Source organism: Phyllostomus discolor, chromosome 6, assembly GCF_004126475.2.
Source record: "Phyllostomus discolor isolate MPI-MPIP mPhyDis1 chromosome 6, mPhyDis1.pri.v3, whole genome shotgun sequence".
NCBI classification, from domain to species: Eukaryota; Metazoa; Chordata; class Mammalia; order Chiroptera; family Phyllostomidae; genus Phyllostomus; species Phyllostomus discolor.
This window is the reverse complement of record NC_040908.2, coordinates 142,823,148-142,835,038: the sequence shown is the minus strand read 5'-3', so window position 1 is coordinate 142,835,038 and position 11,891 is coordinate 142,823,148.

Genomic DNA, 11,891 nt, shown 5'->3' with positions numbered 1-11,891 from the left:
ATATGGTGATTACCAGAGGGAAAGGGGGTAGGAGGAGGTAGAAGAGAGAATAGGGGGCTAAATGGTGATGGAAGGAGACTTGACTTGGGGTGGTGAACACACAATGCAATACATAGATGATGGAGTATAGAATTGCACACCTGAAACCTATATAATTTTATTAACCAGTGGCACTCCAATAAATTTTTTAAAAAAGAAAAGAAGAATGCAACATGCTTAGCTCACATTTCAAAAAAAATTGGAAAATTAAATTGATTTAAAGAAGAATTTTCTCCCCTGGAGAATCTATTTATACAGCATCTACTTTCATTGCTCTTATACTCCATGAGTCATCAGGAAGTAACACAAAGTCACACAAGAACACAGAGTCCTCCTGGGATTTTGAAACAAATGGATTTGAAACTGCTCAGTTGATCCTACCTAGAGGATGATATATACAGGAATTCAGCATAAGGAGAGTTTGATGAGTGCAATTAAATGTAAGCATTGCACCTGTGGAACCTGGAACATGATGTTGCAGTGTGATTTATGAAGCCAGAGTGGGTGGATTTCATTAATTCAAAGCCTTACTATCTTGTATCTTTGCTACACATGGTTAATGTTACTACCATTTTAAAGGTACTAATGAAATAAGGAATATATTTCTGAATTTCCACAAAGGTACAGAGTGCCTACTATGGGCCAAATATAGTATGAGCCACTGGGAAGTCAAAATTGAGTGGGGATCAATCCAGCTTCTCTAAAAGACAACTCAAACTCAGTATAATCAGTCCTTTTCTAGAAATAAGCACAGGGCCTATATGAGGTCATGGGAGACTCACTATGCCATCTCAGTATTGGAAGAGATGAATTTTGAGTGAGTTCTGAAGGACTAGACAGATTTCACTAGGCATAGCTGGGAACAGACCTGGGAGGTAGCAGAAGCCAAGGTCCTTGAACCTGTTAGAAGAGGTAGAAGTAGTCTGTCTGACTGTTCTGCTGATTCCTATGATGTAGTGTTCTATGAGGTTGAGGCACAAGAAGAGTTTAGGAAAAGTTTCATCTGTCATGGTAAAAATACAGGATTTAGCCTGGGAGGTATTAAGATATACTAAAATGTTTTTAGGCAATTTAAGGAAAATGTAGAAAGAGATTACAATTCCAGCTTTTCTGTTCTCAGAACCTGAAAGAGTCATAGAAAACTCCAATTTTCACATACTTTCTTTCATTAGTCTATGACAATTATTCTAAACAAAAGAAACATTGAAGCCCAGCCAATCAAAGGAAAAAGAAATTCATTTTCAGCAAGTGTGCCTAGGCAACCCTATAGAGCAGTTCCTACTGATAGGAATTAGTTTTTATTCCTTCTGAGCTTCATTATTTAAAATGCCTTTCTGTCTTTAAACTTCCACATAGATTTCTGGTTATTTTCAAAATAGCACCTTTTTACTACTTTAGTTAGGTAGAGATGGTTTTCCTGGCTTACCATTGAAGAACGCTAATTAAGAACCCTAATTAAGCAATCAGCCTGATAGCAATGAGAAGGATGACTTGAATGAATACAAAATTGAAGGCATAAAAAACAGTTAACAAGAAGCTGTGGAAATCTAGGAAAGAGATAACATGGACCTAAAATAGCGGAGAGGCTAGAGGGTTTAAATGAAGTGCATGCAAATAAAATATATTCAGGCACAGAAGTGACATGACTTTGCAGTTAATTAGATGTGTGAAATGAGGGAGAAGGAAGACCCAAGTAACCCAAGTTCCTGGCCTAAGCAACTGGATATGATACTGCTATGCTCTGAGGCAAAAAAAAAATAAAATTAATTAAATAAATAAAGACACACACATATTTAAGATATTTAAGAATGGAGATAAGGAATTTGCATTTAGACAAATCCAGTGACACATGCATACATGTTAAAGTAGCCCTTCAATGGCTACGTATACTACAGTGCAGGGAAATCACAGTAGAGCCTAGAGAAGATCTGGGCATTATAAGCTGGAGAAGAGAATGATGTCAAGGAGACAGAAGTTCACCAAACATAGTGCATAAAGTGAAAATAAGACAAAGTTAAGGGTGTATAGGACCTCGATTTAAGAAGAGAAAGAAGTTGACAGAGGCAAGCAGAGAGAGAAACCATACAAGCATGTAGGTGGAAAACCAGTGGGTGGTGGAAATCAAGTTACAAGATAGAACAGTCAAGAGAGGCAACTGTTGCAGAGACATTTAGATGAAGACTAAGAAATGATTATTGAATTTAGTAAACAAGAGATCACTGTGAGTTTATGGGTTCACAATTGACATACAAATACAAAATGACAAAGACCAAATTGTGGGCTTAAATCAACAATGACATTAATTCACGCTGATCTGCATGTTGCTGGAAGATCAGCTGATTAAGTCTGAAGTCAGCTGGAGTCATAAAGCTAGACCAGAAACATCATTCTCATGGCATATCAGGGTCAAGAGGATAAACCCAATCACATAAACATTTCCAAGCATTGGTCTTTTAACACTCAGTAACATTTTAATGGCAAAGTAAGTAAAAGGGTCGAATCCTAAGTCAAAGGAAGGGGAACTATACTCTGCTCCTTAGTTATAGGAACTATCGTCACAGAGCAAAGACCTGGACACAGAGAAGGGAGTAGGTTTAGGGCCAGTAAAGTAATCTACTGCAGTGTGCCTTTCTAGCCACAATTTTTCACGTCATTCTCACATGCAAAATATCCTAGGCCCTATTTCAGGAACCACAAAATTTTCATTCAGTCATTCATTAAATTCTACCAGGATTTTGTGACTTAATATATCAGGCTCATATGTAACTTCTCTTGATTTGGAGACATTATCTAAAACATGAGTTATCTGCCACAGACCAACTTCCAATAGTGAAACAGGAGCAAGATAAGAGCAATAAACATTTCCATTAAATGAGATAGCAGCCACCTGCACATTGCATTTCTAAAAACACAGCGCAAAAATGTCCTCTGATTCTCCTACTCTTGGAACAGGGAGTATTTGTTAGGTAGGCACCAGCTCTGCTCCCTGGGAGAGGCTCTCAGTATATTGCTCTCTGAACAGAGGTCTGTCCGTGCTTCTGAACTCTGAAGCACTCTTCACTTTGTCACAATGCAGAAACTTCATTTCTTTAACATGACCTTTTCTCCTTCCTTTTCTTTTTATTTAAACTGGCCTCATCCAGCACCCTGACTCACCCACCTCCCTCTCTTTTGCACATCCACTCCCATAATCATTACGCCGTCAGGACAGTAAGACTCTAATCAGCGTCACATAATCTTGGGAACTAAGCCTTGGGTCTGTTGACCACAGAGTTTCAGTTCAACTAGAGACAACACCTAGGCCTCAGTTGTGTTTCAGCTCCAGACCCAGAAAAGTAAAACAACCCCACCAACTACACTCTTGTGAAATCAGATAGAGTGATGCCATGGCTGATGTTGGAAGCAGATGCAATGATCAACTACCCGTTACCCTAGCACTAACCAATCAATGGAGACCACCATCCAAACTTCATCATGATTAATGATTTTTCCCCTGTATAACCCATCTCATGGAAGCCATTGCTGAGCCAGGTCTTTGAATAAGGCCTCCCTCACCTGTGAATCTGGGGTGAGAGCAGTAAGTTGAGTGATAATAAACACAGATCACTAGAGGTTCAGGAGTAAGTGGGAGGGAATTGGAGACAAGGAATATGGATGACATACTCCATAGAACCATGAATTACCAGGGTTAGAAGGAAACATGGGTCATTTAGTGAAACCTCCATTTTAAAGCTTAATTTCTTTCTACGAGAGCCTCAGAAAGTAATCTTCATATCACTCTTGGAAACCTGATTGACAAGAAACTTAGCACCATTCCTACTTACTATACCTTCTATTCTAAGAAACCTGCATTCTTCATTTTTGAAATTCTGTATGAAACAAGCCAAAGAGTAATGAAATAATTCTCCTGGCTTATGTCTGTCACTACTTAGGATTAGTTCTGTTCTTTATGGCAATACAGAATAAGGCCATTTCCTAATTTGTCAGGTAGTATTCCAAGTGTTTGAAATCCACCTGATGCCTGAACAACTTCGAAAGACTCCCTTCAAACTAACTCTACCAGTCCTGTGGGCTGTTTCTCACACAACATGACACTGAATGTACTTACATTTTTGGTTTGAAGTTCAGGGTATTATGGAATTAACTCTCATAGCAGATTTAATTACTGAGTATGATAAAAGAAGCTATTTTTCCTATTGAAACATGCTACAGTTTTAATGACTGGCCCATCAGTAAAATGACCAGTTCACGAGGAACTTGATGAAAGTTGGTTAATTCAGTTTTGATAGTGAGATGTGGGTGTTGTATAAATAGAAAATTGTATATAAAGGATTGTTCTCTGAACTTTCTTAATAATAATATACTCCTAGAACTCAGATAATTATTTTATCCTTATCGTTGACCTCAATAAAGGCTTGAAAAGTATGTTCATACAATCAGTAGATGACATTAAATTGAATATGGTTGCCTGTAACTCAGGATAACAGAAAGATAATTCAATTGAACATGTGATTAATTTAAAAAACAGTACATCAGAGAAAGGATAAAATGCACTAGGGATAATTGTTAGCATTTGTGCTGAAGGGCTTGAGCCAGAGGAAGAAAAGTCAGAAAGTCTAATCAGGCAGAAGTAAAGCATAAAAGGCAGGGTTATCCAAGGGGTGACAAGCTGAGAGAGAACCAGTACTATTTGGTTGCTTCTTCATTATGATTAATTATTAATTCATTATAATGGATAATTAATGATAATAAGTTATAATATCGACAACATAAATGTAAGAGAGGAACTTCAGATAATAAAGCTGACTTGTAGACTAGCAGAGATTAGAGATGAAGTTAACAAGCAATACCATTACATTGGCATTCATATTTGATGTTGATGCTGACTTTCATTTTATATTACAGTGTCCTATTCAGCTGGACAAGAAGCTTCTTAGCAAAACTGAGCTGTACTGTCCATTTTTCCTAAACTAAATGTACTTATTTATAATCAAAGAATATAAGATAGATTCATAGAGAAGAAAGAGATGAGAACAAGTCGCATCTGCTTTTAATATTATGAAAAGAAAAAATAATCAAGACTGCTTACCAAAAGCAGGGCTCTTTTCAGATTCCCATTAGTGTCTGCATGGGATTCAGCCAATGGAATATTTAATATTAATTTTATTTCTTAAGAGGGCTATGGATTTTTTCATAAGGAAATAGTACAAGTGTGAATATGCTGGCTACATTTGATACATTTTTTTCCTGCAAGAAGGTATCTAGTGCCAGTAAACGGCTGACATGAGCTGCCTTCATTTCTGAGAAACAGGAGAGATGCCCTAGCCCGAATCCTTCTTATTCTGGATGTTGCTTATCTAACATCAAATCCAACTGGGGCCTAATTATTAACGCTCATCACGTTTTGGTTTAATTTATTTATGCTAATTTATTCCAGGGCCTGCTGTTCATCTTCTCAAGATAGATGATTTCTAGGGACTGAAAAGCGTGGAAAACCAGAGGAAGAAAAAGTCAGTTATCACACATGTCTTGGGCCACACAAAGTGGTGGCGAGGGAGAGCCATTACCTAGCCGAGCAACACCGTGAGGGCTCGGCATAAGCACCCTTTCCATTTCTTGTGTTCACTAGTCTCATGCAAACCCAAAGATCTCAGACAGGTAATGTGTGATTATTTTTCCAGAGATACAAATTTAAATCATGGGCTCTGTGAAGCTTGTAAGAAAAAAGCAAGTCATTTACTAGTAGGGCCACCATGCAACTTACTCAGTACATGACTATGTTTAATAGGGCAAAAGAATGCATATTTGTGCATTTATAAACAGATGCATTTATTAATAGACTTATCTGACTAATATTTATGAAGAACCTATGGTAGGATTTAAAAAGCTAGTTTTATATATTATACACAAAACTGACACAATCTCTGGGATTCTATTAGTAATATTAGCTGGTATCTACTCAACGCTTATAACATTCCAGACATCAATATAAATACCTTATTTACAATCATTCGCTTTATCCCCATAACAACTCAATGAGGCACATGGCCATTATTTTCTCCTTTTTAAAAACAAGGGAACTGAGACCCAAAATAAATAATTTGCCTCAAATCACTTATATTGGAATCTAGTTAAAAGATGAAATTAAAGAGGTAATAGAGGCCAAATAATAAGATGTAAACAACGTTGTGAAGACTTTGGCTTTCATCTGTCTCACGGGAGGCCACTAGGTTTTCAACAGAACATCATCCTAGCTGCTTTACTGAGCATAGCCTGAACAGAAACAGCGATGGGAAAGAACTGTTGGAGGAACTAAGCCAGAGATGATGCTAGGATGGACTAAGAATAAATGCCTTGAAGTTGTTGAGTAGTTGTAGGTCTAGGACTTGCGGCATATTTTAAATGTAGGCTCAAAGGCTTGTTGACATAGCGAATGTGGGATTTTGGAGAAATAGCATCATGATTGCTCCAAGCAGATGGAGTTACTATTAACTAGACTGGAAGAACTGTGGAAAGAAAGCTAAGAGTTTGTTTTTGGACATGATAAAGCTGACATGTCTGTTGTACATCTGAGTGATGAATTGGCATTTGAGTCTATAAGTCTGGAGATCAGGAAAGAAGCCAGCAGTATAGATTTAAATTTTGGAATCATCTTCATGTAGATCATGACAGTGGATGACACTACTAAGTAAATGGGTTCAGATATTCACAAAGGAAGAAGCCCAGAGATTGATCCCAGGAAAGTTCACATTCAGAAGTAAGCAAGATGAGTAGAAAGCAGAAGATGGATGAGATAAAAAAAAAACAACAAGAGTCTAAGCTGATTTTAAATGTATGAGTTACTAAGACTTTGTTTGTTTTGAGAGAAGTATAAATAATGAAATTATTCAAAGAAGATTAAGGGGAAAAAAGACATTTATTTGGGGGGATATCATGTAATCCTCCCCCAAAAAGCTGGGCAACAGGTTCTCAGGAAATGTGAAGAACTAGATACCCCCAGAGAATCCGCTAGGAGATTTTAAGGTCTTCTTTCTATAACTCTATCAGTTGTATAACGCAACTCAAGGGATCAAACTTCCAAGATCCTGAAATAGGACTGGTCCAGCTTACCCCAAGTGTCTCTCCTTTGCCCACTCAATAATAACCAAGGCTGTACAAGCATGATTATCAGGAAAATGCTGTCAGTTTCCAGAGAAGGGGATTATAAACTTGGTAAAAATCCTTATACAAATGCTTAAAAATGTTTTGACTTCCAGATATGTTGGTTTAGATATTTAAATTTATTAACATTTGTATGGTTCTTATTATAATAAACTTCCCCATTACTGGTCCAAGGACAAACAACACAAAATATTGCCTTAATGAGATTTCCCTATTGTCTGCCTCTTAAGCATTCATAGTGACATGATAGAAACACTATGGAGCATTTTAGCACCTTAAATACATTATTTTATTAAGTAATGTGGCTTGTTGGACCCTCTTTCACTTAGCTCTCTCATTAAATGTATGAATTCCTTAATTTTCTCAGTTTCAAAGACGAAAGGTTCTTGATTATTCAGACCTATTAAGAATGGGGGTGGGAGGAAGAAGGAGAGAACAAATGGGGGATAAATTGTGATGGAAAGAGACATGACTTTGGTGGTGCACACACAGTACAATGTACAGATGATGTATTATAGAATTGTACCCCTTAAGCCTATATAATTTTATTAACCAATATCACCCTAATAAATTCAATGATTAAGAACAACCTGACAGGAACCAGAGGGGAGATGGGAGGGGATAATGGGGGGAAAAGGGTGAAGGGTTTACAGGAACAACTATAAAGGACACATGGACAATAATAAGGAGGGGAAGAAACAGGGGAGGGAGGTGGGTATAGCTGGGGTCGAGGGGAGGGGTGGGGGGAAAGGGCAGAAAACTACACTTGAACAACAATAAAATTCAAAAGCATTTAATTAAAAAAACTAAAAATTAAAAAAATAATAATAAATAAATAAGCAATGGAAAATACTAGTCTAGGATCCTAAAGCTTGAATTTTATTCCTGGTCCTGCCACTAACCAACCAGGAAGCCCTTCTCAAAATATTTAACACCTTATGTCTCAGTTGTCTCCTCTCCATGGACAATACTGAACTTTTTCAGAAATGGCAAATTGTCTCTTCTTGGTGCCAGCTCCAGGTGATTTTGTGTTGAGAAGAACTCCGAGGTCATATATAAGATCCTCTGGAAAGGGAACAGGAACCTGATCAGTTAATGAGGTCTGCTGTGCATGCTGGAGGAGTGCGACCTGATCTGGCAAGGTATCCTGCCAGGTACTTGCCATGCAGGAACTAGATGGCTTACACATTCAAAATGCATTTATTGAGTATGTGCCAATGCCTGGCACTGCATCAGGCAGGGAGGAAGATAAAGATGGATTAGTAAGTTATGGTCCCTTATAGGGGTGAGACTCATTTTCCAGCAAGTGTGATAAGAGATTCTAAAGTTTATTCAAGCTCTGACAGCGTATGAATGCGTGGTTTCTCTGCAGGCAAAAAAATGGAGGTATTGCAGAGACACTTTTTATTCTTTTGCTTACTTACAGTAACACCATCTCCCATATGCACGGGGATAACTACGTAAAGAGGGACAGCCTTGTGGTTGCGCGGTGTATCTGTGGGCAGGAATGACAAACAAAACCACATTGCAAAACTAATCAGGTGAAGGCAGCGTTGCTTCCACAGCTTCAGGTGCAAAGAGTCATCTCTGACTTCCATACCACTGACGTGGGAACCCCAACATCAGCCCCTCTCTACACTGGACATGGCTGCCACTGAACCAGGCACTCTAGAATGGATTTTGTACAACTTCTGTTCCTGGACCACTAGTTTCTAATTTAAAGTTTGAAGTGAGCCTCGCTTAAAGGTGGGTGGGGAATCATAGATAGTGTGTGCATTAGAGCAAAGGAGAATGATATCTTCAGTTTCCTTGTGGACTCTGATTACTTGGGAGAATCCCAAAACTCCCCTACCTCTTCCCCCTACCCAACCAACGTTTTCCTCTCTGGGACCACCCTCCCACCCAAAACAGAATTATCTTCTGGAGGGTGATACCCTTGTAATACAGTCTTCCCCAGCTAGGTGAGTGTTCATCTATACCAGTGTGCCAGCTGGTATTATTGTCAGAAGGTGTGTTCTGCTGGCTTCAGTGAATTTTTTTGAAGATTCTTTCAACGTTTGCCCATTTCACGATGGTGATTTATGAACACACCAGGCTGAGTGTTCAGCAGTTTTTGACCTAAAAAAGCATGAGCCTGGTGCCCCACCCTCCCTATTCACCCGCTGTCACCCTGAGTGGCTTTTTTTGTTGCTGTCATTTACCAGATGAAAAAAGTCCTCAAAGGAAAACGTTTTGCCCATGTGTAAGAGGTGAAACAGAAAACAGCAGAAGCACTAAAAGGCATCAAAATTGACAAGTTCAAAAACTGTTTTGAGCAGTGGGAAAAAGTCTCAGTAGGTGTATTACATCAAATGGAGAGTACTTTGAAAGTGACTGAAGTTTAAATGTGAAGAATAAATATACAATTTTTATAAATAAATTCTGTTTTGTGGTGTCTCCCCTCATATGCACACAATACCTAAGTATATATATTTACATATATATGTGTAATTTTTTATCAATTAAAGTGGTATTGGTGAGATATCAATTTCCTGTGAAATTAGTTAGAAGGAGTCAGGATCCCAAATCTGATTCCTTAGATCAAAAAAAAAATTGAGTTTATAAGTGTGTAATATCCAAACTCTGATGTATTGCAACTTTATCAGAGGAAAATACCACCTTCTAAAATCTTTTGACAGCCATCCAGCTAGACTTCTAGTAATACCTCGGCATCGCCACATGCTGGAGAATGTTTTTTCTGTTTCCAGACTTCAAAAAGAGACAGGCATCAGTGTTGGGGAATGAAACCAGCTAGAGCCATTGACATACTTGCTCTCTCACAAACTGGACTGTTTTGCTTACCAGCAAAAATTACCTGTAGGCCATGAGAAGCACTTTATTACTTCCTAAATAGCATCGTACAGGGTTCCCATGTGGTCTTTCTTCTACTTTTCTCCTCCAAGTGGCCCAATGTCTGTTTTCTCTGCCTCCTATTTAGTCAGCAGGTACCTAATTACCAGAATAATCTTTCTAAAGCACTGCTTCAAGCATACGAATCTGCTACACTGACACCTTCCTGTGGCCCCTTTCACCCAGTGAATTGGGTTAAACCTCTCAGACTGGCATGCAAGACCTCTTACAATCTGACCCCTAGCATCATCTCAAAGATTCTTCCCTCCACGCCCCCCATACGCTTCCTCCTGAAAGTCCTCACCATTCTTCTCTTACCTGGAATGCCCTCTCTACTTCTGTTTAACCCTCAGCCATTTCACCTCCTACATGAATTTGGTCCAGGCGTGTCCAACCTGCTGCCCCTGGGCTGCCTACAGCCCAGGATGGCTGTGAATGTGGCCCAACAAAAAATCGTAAGTTTACTTAAAATATTGTGAGATTTTTTGTGATGACATGTCACAGTGAATTTAATGTGGGGCCCTAAACAAATCTTCTCCTTCCACTGTGGCACAGAGATGCCGAAAGGTTGGACACCCCTGCAACCTTCCTTATCCTTTCAACTAGCCTTACTTTCTTCCTCTTCTACATCATCATAGATATATGTATTTTTTAAGTTGTTTTAATTTACCTATACAAATATATGAATTGTAGGAGTTCAGCTTAATGAGTTTTGACCCAGGCAACTGCTACCCTAACTGAGGCACAGACTGTTTCGTACAAACCAGAAAATACCCCCACGCCCTCAAAGCACCTGTGCCTCAGAGGCGGCCCCTGCTATGACTTCTATCTCAATAGATTTTGCCTGTTATAAAACAGCATATAAGTGAAATCATACGGTGTGTACTCTATTGTGCCTGGTCTCTTTCATTCAGCGTACATAATGTTTTGAGATGCTTTTATGTGATTAATGGGTATAACAATAGTTTCTTCCTTTTTATTGGTGAGTTGTATCCCATTGTGTGAGTATAACACAATGTGTTTATTCTTTTTATAATTCCAATGTTTCATTTGTTTATTTGTTCACTACCTCAATCCATCAAAAAAATGAGTCATGCCATTATTTATATCTTTCTTGTGAATCATTACAGTGACTTTTGGAATTGTCTTATTTCCTTCCGGTATTGCGTTCTCTGTAAAAGGAAGGAAATAAGAACAAAGGCATTTATTTCATTCCCACTATATCCTTGGTGTTGTACTAGGGTACCTCACTTAATTCTCACCACAACCATGTGAGGTAGACATTATATTATTTTACAAATACAAAAACTGAGACTCCAAAGCACTAAGAATCCTGCCTTGGGTTACACATTAAGTGGACAAAGCAGACTCTTAACTTGAATATTCCTGGCTCCAAAACACATGTTTATTTCTATGCTATGCTTTGAACCCTGTGAAAATCCTCCTATTGTTCCTACTAAATAACTATTCACTGAATTGAAGGATACACTCTGTGTTTTGTAAATGTCCTTGAAAAGGTCCAGGAAGATGTATTATAGAAGGCAAATAATAAGTAAAACAAAAATATATGGCAAACTCATGAAACAGTGCCTCACTAAGCACCACCACTCCTTTGGATGGCAGGCTACAAAGGGATGGCCATCAACTTTTCCAGAAAAGCTGTAGATACCTATTCTTCTTCCCATGATGTCCTTGGATGCTATTACTGATGTTATTGTTATTTTAGCTATTTCCCAGGCTCCACCTACTGAGCCTTCCATAATTTCAAATCCTTCTTCAGTATCATCTTTTTGAGACATTCC